The 15,997-nt window shown below is 47.6% G+C and overlaps 1 long non-coding RNA gene across 1 annotated transcript; it reads right to left on the minus strand.

The window, feature by feature from the left end:
* Window positions 1-546: 546 nt before the first annotated feature.
* Window positions 547-13,705, minus strand: LOC311232186. The gene is made up of 3 exons (XR_014619928.1): window positions 13,647-13,705; window positions 3,761-3,883; window positions 547-666 (listed from the first exon to the last, which is right to left on the minus strand). It is a non-coding gene; the product is annotated as an uncharacterized lncRNA (long non-coding RNA).
* Between the last annotated feature and the right edge of the window lie 2,292 nt (window positions 13,706-15,997).

Below are 15,997 nucleotides of genomic sequence, written 5' to 3' on the forward strand. Positions count from 1 at the left end.
GAAGATGGGTCATAGTGATGAGCTGGAGGAAATGTTTCTATGGAGATAGGTCATGGTGATGAGCTGGAGGAAGTGTTGCTATGGAGATAGGTCATGGTGATGAGCTGGAGGAAGTGTTGCTATGGAGATAGGTCATAGTGATGCGCTAGAGGGAGTGTTTCTATGGAGATAGATCATAGTGATGAGCTGGAGGGAGTGTTTCTATGAGATAGGTCATAGTGATGAGCTGGAGGGAGTGTTTCTATGAGATAGGTCGTAGTGATGAGCTGGAGGGAGTGTTGCTATGGAGATAGATCATAGTGATGAGCTAGAGGGAGTGTTTCTATGGAGATGGGTCTGGGTCATAGTGATGAGCTGGAGGGAGTGTTTCTATGAGATAGGTCGTAGTGATGAGCTGGAGGGAGTGTTGCTATGGAGATAGATCATAGTGATGAGCTAGAGGGAGTGTTTCTATGGAGATAGATCATAGTGATGAGCTAGAGGGAGTGTTTCTATGAGATAGGTCGTAGTGATGAGCTGGAGGGAGTGTTTCCAGTAAAAGCCTACCTTCACAGGTCCTGTTGTCGGCAGCCAGGTGGAGACCGGGGGGACACAGACATCGTACATCTCCCCCTCCTTCTATCTGGCAGCCAAACTGGCAACGTGTGGAGGAACACTCCGGCTCTCCTGGAAGGCAGACAGAGAAACACCGGCTGAGGGAAGGTCGGACAAATGGGCCACTGGAACGCAGCAGAGTGAGAGGAACACATGCCAACAGGCATATGCCTACAGCACGGTAATAGTAGTGTTTTGATGTTATTGAGATTTTCTGCAGCATTTTACTTGAAAAATGCTCATAAAGCATCATAATCACAGTTGAAAATAATCTCATAAGGCATCATAATCACAGGTGAAAATAATCTGGAATCATTAGGTACTCCCAAAAGAAACACTAAATAAATAATAAAAATTATTAAGCAAGTATGCATGTCCTAGGACAATGGCAGACAGAAAACAGAAGCTTAAATTAAAAGAATCAATACTGTAGCTCTTCTAGTCCTTGGGCCAAACACTTTTTTGGTGCGCGAAACTGACCATATAGCTCAGCGTAGGAAGGTCCGATCAACTCAGGGTTTATCTCTACGTGTTCAGGAGACTAAGGTGCATAAAAACGTGATCATGGTTATGTCTCTAGTACCCCCACAACCGGACCTACGAGCAAAATATGGCAGGAGACTTATTTAGGAAAACTCAGTTTTCGTTAACCACTAATAAGCTATAAAACCAAACTGTCTATCATATCAAAACACAATCTAGGGATGTATAGGAATAAAACAATCACATCTAGAATTGTCCCACCCAGATGGTACCAAATCGTTTGCCATATCATCCCAAAATAAATGAGTTTGAGCAGACCTGTCCATGGTGCTGAATCTTTCGGCCGAAGTTAGGCTCTGTGTGCCAGTGAAAGTAATTTCAGATTTGGGAATATTTTTTGAGTGAGAAATTAAGTTGTATTTAATGTTTAGTTAAGAGAATAGAACCTGCATTCTCATATACTCCAGAATAAACTTTTCATTGACCATGTTTCCAGCGTCTACTCCTCATGGCCCCGACGAAACGTTATAAATTAAACGTTTATTCTGGAGCATAATTGTGCGAGTTCTATTCTCTTTATTGTGATTATTACCTAACCCAACGGATCACCGGAGACACTGGCCATTAATGTGCTTAGTTACCACCAATTCTCTGAAGACGTAAATAGAAAAATCTGAAAAAGCTGGGCAGTCCCTTTGTGAATTCGCCCCTAAGACTTTTGTTTCCCCCATCTGTCCAACAAGACAATACCATTCGGTTATGCATACTTTAGCTTCTGTGATCTGACTCTTGTTGAGATGGTCACAAGAAACGTTGTGGTCACATACTTTGCGGTGTGCAATAGGGGTGCAGTATAGTAGTAGGGTTATTTTATAGCAAAGATTGTAGTATTACATTGTACACACAACCCCCCTTCACTTGTATTAGACAATCAGAGGAATATCTGAATTAGGTTTCACAGATCTCTGTGCAGGTGTTGTTTTACATGAAACAAAGAGATAAGGACTCACTGGTGCAGGTGTAGTTTTACATGCCACAAAGCCAGTAGGAGTTAAATCATTTTGTGTCCTGTACTGTGTAATTACAGTCCTGTGCCACTAGGGTGAATACAGGACAGTGGTTAAACAGTAGCAGGACAGTGGTTAAACAGCAGTACAGTGGTTAAACAGCAGCAGTACAGTGGTTAAACAGTAGCAGGACAGTGGTTAAACAGCAGCAGGACAGTGGTTAAACAGCAGGACAGTGGTTAAACAGCAGGACAGTGGTTAAGCAGCAGGACAGTGGTTAAACAGCAGCAGGACAGTGGTTAAACAGCAGGACAGTGGTTCAACAGCAGCAGGACAGTGGTTAAACAGCAGCAGGACAGTGGTTAAACAGCAGCAGGACAGTAGTTCAACAGCAGGACAGTGGTTAAACAGCAGGACAGGACAGTGGTTAAACAGCAGTACAGTGGTTAAACAGCAGCAGGACAGTGGTTAAACAGCAGCAGGACAGTGGTTAAACAGCAGGACAGTGGTTAAACAGCAGGACAGTGGTTAAACAGCAGGACAGTGGTTAAAGAGCAGGACAGTGGTTAAACAGCAGGGCAGTAGTTCAACAGCAGGACAGTGGTTAAACAGCAGGACAGTGGTTAAACAGCAGGACAGTAGTTCAACAGCAGCATGACAGTGGTTAAACAGAAGCAGGACAGTGGTTAAACAGCAGGACAGTAGTTCAACAGCAGGACAGTAGTTAAACAGCAGGACAGTGGTTAAACAGCAGGACAGTAGTTAAACAGCAGGACAGTGGTTAAACAGCAGGACAGTGGTTAAACAGCAGGACAGTAGTTAAACAGCAGGACAGTAGTTAAACAGCAGGACAGTGGTTAAACAGCAGGACAGTGGTTAAACAGCAGGACAGTAGTTAAACAGCAGGACAGTAGTTCAGCAGCAGCAGGACAGTGGTTAAACAGCAGGACAGTGGTTAAACAGCAGGACAGTGGTTAAACAGCAGGACAGTGGTTAAACAGCAGCAGGACAGTGGTTAAACAGCAGGACAGTAGTTAAACAGCAGGACAGTAGTTCAGCAGCAGCAGGACAGTAGTTCAACAGCAGGACAGTGGTTAAACAGCAGGACAGTGGTTAAACAGCAGGACAGTGGTTAAACAGCAGGACAGTGGTTAAACAGCAGGACAGTGGTTAAACAGCAGGACAGTAGTTAAACAGCAGGACAGTGGTTAAACAGCAGGACAGTGGTTAAAGAGCAGGACAGTGGTTAAACAGCAGGACAGTAGTTAAACAGCAGGACAGTGGTTAAAGAGCAGGACAGTGGTTAAACAGCAGGACAGTGGTTAAACAGCAGGACAGTGGTTAAACAGCAGGACAGTGGTTAAACAGCAGGACAGTGGTTAAACAGCAGGACAGTAGTTCAACAGCAGGACAGTGGTTAAACAGCAGGACAGTAGTTAAACAGCAGGACAGTAGTTAAACAGCAGGACAGTGGTTAAACAGCAGGACAGTGGTTAAACAGCAGGACAGTAGTTAAACAGCAGGACAGTAGTTAAACAGCAGGACAGTGGTTAAACAGCAGCAGGACAGTGGTTAAACAGCAGCAGGACAGTGGAGCAGGACAGTCCCTACACAATTACAACAGTGCAGGACACAAAATTATTTAACTCTCTCCCCACAAAGAAATAATGACTCACTGGTGCAGGTGCATCCATCTGCATCAAGTGTGTATCCAGGTTCACAGTAACAACGGTAGCTCCCCTGAGTGTTCATGCATCGCTGGGAACACGGACGCTCATGGAGACCACACTCATTCACATCTGGAATCAACACAACCTATTATTCAAGTTTCATAATATGTAGCATATGTATAGCCCGTACACAAATCCTTCACCTAAGTGAAAGTAGAAATACAGTGATACAATAGTGCTCATGTAAAGTTCTTCATTCAAAACTATGCTTTAAGTAAAATTATGAAAGTATTTGATATTGATTTAACTCAAGAAAGTAGTTCATTCCTGTATGACATTCTTGTTTTTCAGAGCTTGGGAACACTTAGTGTTGTGAAGGGCCAGATTAAACCGAATATATATATTTATTTATATATATATATTTAATTGTATTTGTATATTCTCTAATATTCCCTGATATCCCTTGTATATTCCTTGTACAATATGCATTGAATATCCATTCTAGCCTACTGAACATCCCATAATAGTCTCCATTCTACTATTGGTCGAGACCTTGGTGCCAGGCTGCCATACCCCTCAGACCCAGTTCAAACGTACCGCTCCACATGTACGAACAAGTCCTAGTTCCGCGTAGGAATCTGGCTACCGCACCACTAATGGGACTATTTGTTCATAGTGCGTATATATACTGCGCTACTAAAGTAGGACTTTCTTTTCAGTCCAGTTTCTTACCCTCCAATAGAGTCACAGACGTAAAGCCTCCCCGCGACGCCACGTGTGGGAGTAAGGCCAAGTTCGCCTACCATCGGTATTGAGACCTCGTGTATATTAATATTTGAATAGTCATATTTGGCACTATATCGTCGAGTTGGACGTAGTCTATTAAGCTAATAATAGTCTGTTAATATATAGTGCTTCGTGCGGTGAGAATACTACCGTAGTCAGTACCCCATCGTTTCGGGCAGAGAACTGGCTGCTTACCCAGGGTGGTTGACCCCACGTGAAGCTGCACCCGAGGAGCCCCAGAGCCGACGAGCGAATGGACCTGTATACCGGATTATTCTACCGACGACAGCCCGCCTTCCCAGGCACGGATTATGCTTTGTATACTTTGATTATTCCATGGATAAAGACCCCCGACACTGCCGTGTGTTGGAACCCCCCCCCCTGGAGAGGACGCAAGGTGAGGAGACGCTCTGCAAGACGAGGTCGCTTCACGTCTCTCCTCCGTGGACCGGATGACGCCGGCCCACAAAGAGTCCACCTGCTTTCATCTGTGGTCCAAGGATCGCCGGCGCATTGAACGGCACTACAGTGGGTTCACCTGGGATACCCTTGGCCGGATGAGGCAGTCGGATTCTACCCCCCCCCTTCCTACTCCTGTCGGCTTACAAGCGACCGGATTAACCCCCTCTAGTGTATCCAGTATATAATCATTAAAGTATCATTGCTGTTATTCCTTAAACTATTCCAGGTCGTATATGTACCACCTGCGCCTTAAGAGATTGGACATTCTCTATTGATATACCGACGAATACTCTTGCCATAAAAGTGCATACTAATTCCATTCATAAATGTGATTGATTTGATTAAGTGCTTGCTCTACACACCATCGCTGTGTAGAAATAAAGACCTATTTCTAATTCGTACATTTGTGTTGGATCCGTTTCATCTACGTGACAGTGTTCATCATAATATATTTATGCCGTGTACTGGGTGGCCGAATATTAAGTACAAAGGTAGTGGTAGTAAGTATCATATCTAGTAATACAGTCAGGGAATTGTACCCCTCAGTTACAATTGGTCCTTCGAGCCGGATGGTAATTAGTGTAATATTAATATAGTGTTATTAATATTGAAATGGCCTATGATGAACACTCCACGAAACGATCCTCCTAACCAACGCCCGCAGCGCGAACGACGGCTCCCTCAGTACTTAGAGGCCTACGCTGTCAGTCAACAACCTAGTCTTCTACTAACAGTAAACGCGGTAAAACTAGAAAGTAAAAGTATGTCTAACCCCAACGCCCAGACTACCCCGACCATAGAGGCCCCTACGGGCTCTAATGTAACTGACCAAGTTCACGGTGGGGACCAGTGGGAACCAGACATGACTTCACACCCCGCCAGTACTGAAGAAGTAGTCCCCGATGAGTCCCGGGAGGAATACAACGCTACCGAGAGAGAACTCGGCACGGAAGAAGACGGGGAGAGCACCGTGGAGATAGAGCTCCAAGGCTCCGCAAGGAGTACCCCGAGGGAAGGCTCCCCTATACAACCGCCTTCTCCCAGCGAGGCAGAGAGGACCCTACAGCAGGCCTTCCTCGTCAGCCTGAACGCCGCTGCTGAACGCGACCGACTGCAGATCCAGCAGCGAAGCGAACACGAGCAGATACGTCTAGAAATAAGACGCATTCAGATGGAAGAGAATGTGGCCCGAGAACGAGCCGGTGCTCAACGGGACGCAGCGCGCGACAGACAGCAGTTGCAACTAATAGAACAGCTGATCAGACGGACAACACCCTCTCCCTCCGCCAGAGGCTCCAGGAACTCGTCTAGACACACCTCCAGGGCGGCATCCCCTAGCCGAGTAAACAACCCTGAACTTGACCAACAGACGAGGTCTATACCCCCCACAGACCACCTCCCCCCACCGGTCCAAGCGAGACCTAGCAACCGGGAAGGAGCAGCATATCCTGTGGAGAGGCTAAACCAGAGACTACAAGCACTGGATGACCTAACTGAAGACGAAGAGGAAGAGGAGGAGAACCACGCCCGAAGACAGCACAGTACTCTACCGGACCAGGAGGTCCGGTACAGCCCAGGCTATACTCCTGCGGAGCTGCGCTACAGACCCCCGACTCTATACACGGGTGAGCACGACGCACGACCCGCACCGAGGAACAGCACCTGGACAAGCGGGCCATGGTACACTGCCGGTACCAGCCCATACCAAGAAGCGGGAGGAGACTCGCCTAGGAGGCCTCTCCCCCAACGCTCGCCGATGTATCCACAGTCAGCGTCATACATTGGCACGCCTATGGTACCCGACTTCACCCAAGAGAACCGGGCCCAGTATACAGAACTCCGCATGTGTCTGGAGACCATGTTGGTGGATGTATTGGATGAACGCCACAAATACGCCATCCTACTGAAGCACTTAAAGGTACCCCGCGCACATAATATAGCGCTCGCCTACGCGACTTCCACCACCCCATACACAGCAGCGCTGGCAGCATTGGACCAGAGGTATGGGCGCATATGGGATTACGTGATCCAGGAGATCCGACACATCGACCGCTTACCCCCAGCAATAGACAATCGAGCACTGGACGACCTGTCCATCAGAGTGCAGTCCCTGGTAGGGATGTTGGGAGCGCAAAGAGAGAAGGGGAGGCATGAACTTTACGCCAACTCAAATGTGGAAAGGATTCTGGAGAAGCTGCCGCCCGCTCGTCAGGAGCGCTTTAGGCGGCAGAGGGACCACAGAGACCCGAATGGCCCCGAACCGAACCTCCTCGATCTAGCAGACTTCCTGGCGAGAGAAGTCAGCAGCCTACGGCTAGATACATTCGGACGGAGCACCCCTGGCTCCAGAGAAGGAACCAGACGACTAAATGATGGAAGAAGATCGGTGACTGTGATGCACCAATCGGAGTCAGTACCGAGCAGCAGGAGCCACAGTACCCCCTCCAGAACGGAGAAGTGGAAGATAGTGTGCCCCTACTGTGAGAAAGAACACTGGCTAGCGCAATGTGACTCCTTCCCCAAGCTGAACGCGGAGGAAGCCAGTCAATGGATAAAGTCCAACAAGCGCTGCTTTCGCTGTGCGCGCTCACACATGGCAGCCGAATGCCGCTTAAAGAAAAGGTGCACCAAGTGCGATGGAGCCCATCTGGACATACTTCACGACAGTAACAGACGGCGCCCTTCACCCGCACCATCCAGCCGCAAAGCGAGCGTCATGTACATCGATCCCGCCAGCAGCAGTGGAGCCCGAGTACTCCTAAAAGTAGTGCGTGTGACACTAAGCTACCAGAATAAAGTCCTGGACACTTACGCCGTCCTCGATGACGGGTCAGAGAAGACCCTGCTGCTCGCCTCCGCTGCGGCCCAGCTAGGGCTGCGGGGAAGCGAAACCCAAATGACAATTCGAACAATAAGACGAGATTTGAAGACGATAAAGGGCGAGAATGTCTCATTCTCTATCGCAGCAAGCGGCCAGCCTGAGCGACGGTACCAGATTACAGACGCTTTCACCAGCCAAGAAATAGGACTGTCGCGGTACACATACCCCGTCGCCAAGCTGATGGAGAAATATGTACATCTGCGCAAGTTACCGATCCCGCTCATAGACAATGCTATGCCGACCCTGTTGATAGGCTCCGACCATGCAGACCTCATTGTCCCGATAGACCGGGTTCATACCGGACCCCGAGGCTGTCCTGCAGCAGTCGAGACCCGTTTGGGATGGACTCTCCAAGGCCCGCTCGCCAAATCTCTCAACCGAAGTACAGCCACTAGATGTCTCCACTCCCGAGTCACAGAGGGAGAAACCGCACTCCTGCAACACGTAGAGCGGCTATGGACCTTGGAACAAATGCCCTTTAAGAACGGAAAGAAAGACATTCGCTCTAAAGATGACATTTACGCCATTCACCTCCTCGAGACAGGGACCAAGAGAGTCCCGGTCAACGGCGTGTTGAGATACGCCACGCCACTCCTGCGGCGAGAAGGAATGCCTACTTTCCACGCCAAGACAGACGCCACAGAACGGTACCTGCTGAACACGGAGCGGCGCTTAGCCAAGAACCCCGCCCAAGAGAGTGTATACCGCGCTGAGATTGAGAAGCTCATCACAGCGGGACACGTCACAAAGATGGACATTAAAGAGGCTGACCAGACCACTGAATCGTGGTACGTGCCCCACCACAAGGTCCATCACAACGGTAAAGACCGCATAGTATTTAACTGCAGCTACCAGATCGGATCCCAAAATCTGAATCAAGAGTTACTGCCCGGTCCCACACTCGGCCCCTCCCTACTCGGCGTTCTACTCCGCTTCCGCCAGGAAAAGGTGGCCATCAGCGGGGACATTAAAGGAATGTTCCTGCAGGTGAGATTAGTAGAGGCGGACAAGCCCCTGTTACGGTTCCTATGGAGAGAGAAGCCAGGAGATGAGCACCCAGCCATCTACCAATGGGAAGTCCTCCCCTTCGGAACGACGTGCAGCCCCTGCTGTGCTACATTTGCACTACAGAAACATGTAGCAGAGGACCCAGCAGCGGACGAAGAGGTCCGACACAGCGTAAAGAACAGCTTCTACGTAGACAACTGTCTACAAAGCCTTTCAACCCAAGAAGAAGCCGAGGCTCTCCTGATTAAACTCCGCGCCTCATTGATCAAAGGCGGCTTTGATCTCAGGCAGTGGGCCAGCAGCGATCCGCAAGTACTGCGCAGCCTCTCCTCCGAGGACAAGGCAGCCAGCAGCGAGACCTGGATGGCTACAATCCCGGGAGAAGCCCAGGAGATGACCCTGGGATTGGTGTGGCGATTCAAAACAGATTCGCTTCACTACAGACACAAGCCCCTGACTACGGAGCAGGGAAGGCCGGCGGCGGCGCCGACCACCAGACGGAGTGTGTACACAACACTCGCCCGACAATATGACCCGCTAGGATGTATTCTACCGTACACCACCAGGGCAAAAATGATTGTACGAGCATTGTGGGACAAGGACCAGGGCTGGGACGACCCCATTCCCGCACAACTTGCATCCACCTGGAGAGAGTGGGAGATGGAGCTCCACTCACTCCCAGGCGTTAATATGCGCCGAAGCTACTTCCCACCCACGGTGAGGCCAGAGACATGTAAAATGGACTTACACGTCTTCAGTGACGCCTCAGAGGTCGCATACGGATCAGTAGCCTACTTGCGGGCCCAAGACCAGGGGGGAGAGATCTACACAGCATTTGTCCTCGCCCGCTCGAGAATAGCCCCACGCAAGCAACAATCTATCCCACGTCTAGAGCTCTGCGCAGCCCTAGCCGGAGCGCACCTAGCCACGCTCATCCAACGTGAGCTCACCATACCGGTGTCTAGAACAATCCTGTGGTCAGATTCCACGACGGTACTCGCCTGGATCAAATCGGACTCATGCAAGTACAAAGTCTTCGTGGGAGTCAGAGTCACCGAGATTCAAGACTTAACCGAAGAGTTAACCGGAGAAACAGAGTGGCGCTACGTTGATACAAAACAGAACCCAGCTGACGTCATCACCCGGGGGATGCCCCTGGATGACCTCACCCGTCGCAATGTCTACAGTGACGGCCCCGCATTCCTAAGACTCCCGGAAGGACAGTGGCCCATGCCTATCCCGAGGGAAGCAAGTCCAGAGGAGGTGGAAAATAAGAAGTCTGTGTTCTGTGGATTGAGCACCGTAGCCTCCACCGACCCTAACATAGACGATTGCACGTCCATAGAGAGTGCACAACAAAGAACATTCCTGCGGTACCACCCGGAGTGCAAGTCCCCCGCTGATATGTCAGCAGCTAACTACGAGGAAGCAGAATTGCTTCTACTGCAGCGAGCCCAGAGAGACTCGTTCCCCGATGAATTGGCCTGTCTACAGGGAGGAAAGCCCGTCCCATCCGACAGCAGATTAATTCATCTGGCCCCCGAGAGCGACGCTCATACCCTCATCAGAGTGGGTGGTCGCCTACGCAGAGCCCCCAATCTACCGGATGACATTAAATACCCGATCGTATTGAACAGCCGACACAAGGTCACAGAGCTGATTATAAAGAAATACGATGAGGATGTACATCACGCAGGAGCAGAAAGAGTCTTCGCGGAAATCAGACGTCGTTACTGGATCCTACAAGGAAGAGAGGCGGTACGACGCTTCCAGCGAACATGTCTAGACTGCCGCAAGTGGCGCGCGCAGCCCAGCATACCAAGGATGGCTGACCTTCCTCCATGTCGCCTCCGAATCGGTGACAAGCCATTCCACTCAACGGGTATGGACTGCTTTGGCCCGCTGCACATAAAGAAAGGAAGAGGAACCGAGAAGCGGTGGGGTATTGTATTCAAATGCATGACCACCAGAGCGATACACATCGAGCTTCTCCCGACCATGAGCACAGACTCATTCCTTATGGCCTTCCGTAGATTCACATCACGGAAAGGAAGACCGTCTACCCTATTGTCCGATCATGGGACAAACTTCAAAGGCGGCGAAAGAGAGCTGAGAGAGAGCTTCCAAGCTATGGGCCCAGAACTTAAGACCCACCTCGCTCCAGCACAGGTTGATTTCCAATTCAACCCCCCAAACGCACCCCACTTCGGTGGTACTTGGGAACGAGAAGTGCGCTCCATAAAGACAGCCCTGTACGCAGTACTTGGGGCCCAGACTGTGGCGGAAGAAGTCCTAATGACAGTCCTCACGGAGATTGAGGGAGTACTTAACTCGAAGCCCCTTGGATATGTCTCCAGTGATGTGGCGGATATCGACCCAGTTACCCCCAACACACTCCTGATGGGGCGGCTAGATCCTGCATTACCCCAGACAATGTACCGGCCTGAAGAAGCGAACGGCCGACGAATGTGGAGGTACAGCCAAGTATTAGCCGACAAGTTTTGGAACAGTTTCCTACTGCACTACCTACCGTCTCTACAGACCCACCAGAAGTGGGTAAAGGAGAGAGACAATTTGACAGAAGGAACAGTCGTCATGATTATTGATCAATCACTGCCCAGAGCTATGTGGCCGGCCGGCCGCGTAAGCAAAGTGATCACCGGTGCCGACGGCAAGGTCCGAGCAGCTGAAGTGCTCGTCCAGGGTCGCACTTACACCTGTCCCGTGGCGAGGCTCATAGAACTGCCTCGACTCCCAGACACAATCGATGATGACCATGACCCTACAACCCTATGACTTTGTGAAGTTGACTGACCCCTACAGCAAACCCTTATGTGTAAATAGACAACGCGATTAATCTGTCTCTGTTTAACTGATTAGGTCTGGGACCAATCAGGGGGTGGCTGTTGTGAAGGGCCAGATTAAACCGAATATATATATTTATTTATATATATATATTTAATTGTATTTGTATATTCTCTAATATTCCCTGATATCCCTTGTATATTCCTTGTACAATATGCATTGAATATCCATTCTAGCCTACTGAACATCCCATAATAGTCTCCATTCTACTATTGGTCGAGACCTTGGTGCCAGGCTGCCATACCCCTCAGACCCAGTTCAAACGTACCGCTCCACATGTACGAACAAGTCCTAGTTCCGCGTAGGAATCTGGCTACCGCACCACTAATGGGACTATTTGTTCATAGTGCGTATATATACTGCGCTACTAAAGTAGGACTTTCTTTTCAGTCCAGTTTCTTACCCTCCAATAGAGTCACAGACGTAAAGCCTCCCCGCGACGCCACGTGTGGGAGTAAGGCCAAGTTCGCCTACCATCGGTATTGAGACCTCGTGTATATTAATATTTGAATAGTCATATTTGGCACTATATCGTCGAGTTGGACGTAGTCTATTAAGCTAATAATAGTCTGTTAATATATAGTGCTTCGTGCGGTGAGAATACTACCGTAGTCAGTACCCCATCGTTTCGGGCAGAGAACTGGCTGCTTACCCAGGGTGGTTGACCCCACGTGAAGCTGCACCCGAGGAGCCCCAGAGCCGACGAGCGAGTGGACCTGTATACCGGATTATTCTACCGACGACAGCCCGCCTTCCCAGGCACGGATTATGCTTTGTATACTTTGATTATTCCATGGATAAAGACCCCCGACACTGCCGTGTGTTGGAACCCCCCCCCCTGGAGAGGACGCAAGGTGAGGAGACGCTCTGCAAGACGAGGTCGCTTCACGTCTCTCCTCCGTGGACCGGATGACGCCGGCCCACAAAGAGTCCACCTGCTTTCATCTGTGGTCCAAGGATCGCCGGCGCATTGAACGGCACTACAGTGGGTTCACCTGGGATACCCTTGGCCGGATGAGGCAGTCGGATTCTACCCCCCCCCTTCCTACTCCTGTCGGCTTACAAGCGACCGGATTAACCCCCTCTAGTGTATCCAGTATATAATCATTAAAGTATCATTGCTGTTATTCCTTAAACTATTCCAGGTCGTATATGTACCACCTGCGCCTTAAGAGATTGGACATTCTCTATTGATATACCGACGAATACTCTTGCCATAAAAGTGCATACTAATTCCATTCATAAATGTGATTGATTTGATTAAGTGCTTGCTCTACACACCATCGCTGTGTAGAAATAAAGACCTATTTCTAATTCGTACATTTGTGTTGGATCCGTTTCATCTACGTGACAGTGTTCATCATAATATATTTATGCCGTGTACTGGGTGGCCGAATATTAAGTACAAAGGTAGTGGTAGTAAGTATCATATCTAGTAATACAGTCAGGGAATTGTACCCCTCAGTTACACTTAGTCTGTATGCATTAACCTTTAAGTGGATGGTGGTCAAGTCATGCTGATTACTTCCACTTTGGCATGTTTAAATGTACACTATGAAGTCTGCGAAGGGACATGTTACATTTGCAGAACCTGCTATTAGTTCACAAAACATATCAACTTTACATTCTTAATTAATTCTTAATAATTGACAGTGAAACAATACATTTCAGGTAGCTTTCTAGGTTCCTCTGAGGATAGTTTGTTTGTGCACTTTTAGAATTTGAAAAGGCATAATTTTCATCAACATTAATAATAACGTTACATTTTCTAAAATGGAAATACATGTAGGCTACCTCAAAACCTGTAGTTCAGTACACAAAATAAAAAGGGGGGTAGATAACAGTTACAGAAGAGGAGGGTGAACCTGGCAGTGCTTAATACTGTTATACCTGTGTCACATTGCTGGCCCTTGTATCCTTTGGAACAAAAGCACTTGTCTGGACCCACACACTTGCCATTTATGCAAGGCTTTCTACATACAGCTGTAGAGGACAAGAAAGGACACACAACATTAAGAGACACGCACGCACGCACGCACGCACGCACACACACACACACACACACACACACACACACACACACACCTGCCCGTGTGTTTAGCTATAGATTAACATATGCTGAAGTGATAACCTGCTGACCTACAGGTATGTCAGTGGTCAGTGTTGCTGGCTGTCAGGGTGACTTACGCTGACAGACATCGTTAGCGTTCCTCCATCCCGGACAGCATGATGTGAATGCACCGTAGGTACAGACCCCAGGCGCTGAGTGACCCACAGTGCGACCCAATGCATTCTGCACTGACCTGGGGCACGGAGATAAAGGGTTAACGGACCATTTGGCATCATCAAACCTCCAGGGCTTAATTTTCTACACAGGTCTGATACCTCTTGATACCTTAGAAAAAGATGGCATATAGTATTAGGGGTGAATGATATAATCATATCTTAATTGTTTTAGCAGATATTTGGATTGGGATAACTACCTTTGGATAAACGTTGGGTCTGGTCTTAGGTTTAGAATCTAAACATTAGTCAAAAACTCTTTCAGTAATATATTGTGGGAGTACATTTACCTGCAATGTAAGTGTAATCCTCCGATGACCAATTTTCTAGAATTAATACTTCTTCATATTTCGTATTTCTGGTCTACCAGAGTCTTTGCAATCTCATATCAATATGAATATAATGTTTGGCCCTATAATCCCATGGGCTCTCGTTATGTCACATTATAGACAAGAAAAACAGAATCCATATCCAGGTAGGAGTGTTATTATCACACTTCTGGGACACACTAGAACCCTTGTGGTGCAGCTACTCATAGTACTACTTATGAAATACATTCCCCATTAATTTCTAACACTCACAAGAAAGACCTTGACACTCACACACTGTATTCCAAATGGCAATAATTACCATCATTAAAACCAAGGGCAATAAAGAAAAGTGCTGAGAATTGGACTACCATTTACACAGCTTCATTTGTAGCCGATCCCGGTAATGCTTGCTAGTCCAAACCACCTAGGGCGATAATTATAAAGTGCTGCTGATCATTTAACACAACATCAGGAAATGCAGGGTGGTTGAGGAAACTATTGTATGATTAGACAAATTAGGCTAAATGGGTCCAGTTCACATATTCCAAGCATACAAACATACTGTATGCAGGAAAAGGCTTACAGCAGTAGCCTATGTTGTGAAAGGAGGCAGATCTGTCTGAATGAAAACTTGTTCCAGGTGGTAAGCTCAACTGTAAAGACTTTTTCTTGTTGTTGATGCTGTTGTTGTTAGGCAAGTAATAGGATGTCATTAGAAAATGTCAGACATATGGGAATGGAGTAAAATTGCAACCATACTGCCCATAATATGCAAATGATAGAATAAAGGCGTTCAGGTTGAATTAATCAAGGGCCCCTTTTAGGCCATTAGTTGATTCATCGGTTGATTAATCAGACTTTGACTTGTTGATTAGTCACTTATATGTTTTTTTCCTCCATGCATAATGATTTATTTCCTGAGAAATCTGAAAACACATGTCTGGTAAGCACTAGATTTATAGATTGATGATTGCATATGGGAAACACACTTTTACAGATTTGTCTATTGTCTAAAAAGAAAATCTAAAGTTGTCTAAGAATTTTTTTGGTGAGGACAGACTTACTATTTTCTTATTTTTTTTAAAGAAAAGTTGATTTAATTGACATACAACCATTTAAATAAAACCTTCTCATACGTTTTTCTTTTTAGTCCTACCTGTCATGATGATGTGCCAGTGAGAGAGTGATGAAATTAATGGTGACCACCAGAAAACGCTGGCGTACTTCCATCATATCCATTGCCGTTTTTATAATTCCACAAAAGCACTTCATTTTACCTCCATTATTCTCTGTCAAAATAGACTTTGGTGTTTAGAAGGCAATTCCACTAGTGTCTCCCGTGCCAAAGCCAGGGGCTATGCAAGTGTGTGAGATGGTCACATGACAGGGTAATTCTAGGGTGCGGTGAGCACACAGGTCCCGCTACCTGAGAGAGAGAGAGAGAGAGAGAGAGAGAGAGAGAGAGAGAGAGAGAGAGAGAGAGAGAGAGAGAGAGAGAGAAGAAAGAAAGAAAGAAAGAAAGAAAGAAAGAAAGAAAGAAAGAAAGAAAGAAAGAAAGAAAGAAAGAAAGAAAGAAAGAAAGAAAGAAAGAAAGAAAGAAAGAAAGAAAGAAACATTTAAAGGTGAATACAAATAGCTTTTATGGGG

The sequence above is a fragment of the Notolepis coatsorum genome (genome assembly GCF_963971535.1).
Source record: "Notolepis coatsorum genome assembly, chromosome: 7".
In the NCBI taxonomy this organism is placed as follows: domain Eukaryota; kingdom Metazoa; phylum Chordata; class Actinopteri; order Aulopiformes; family Paralepididae; genus Notolepis; species Notolepis coatsorum.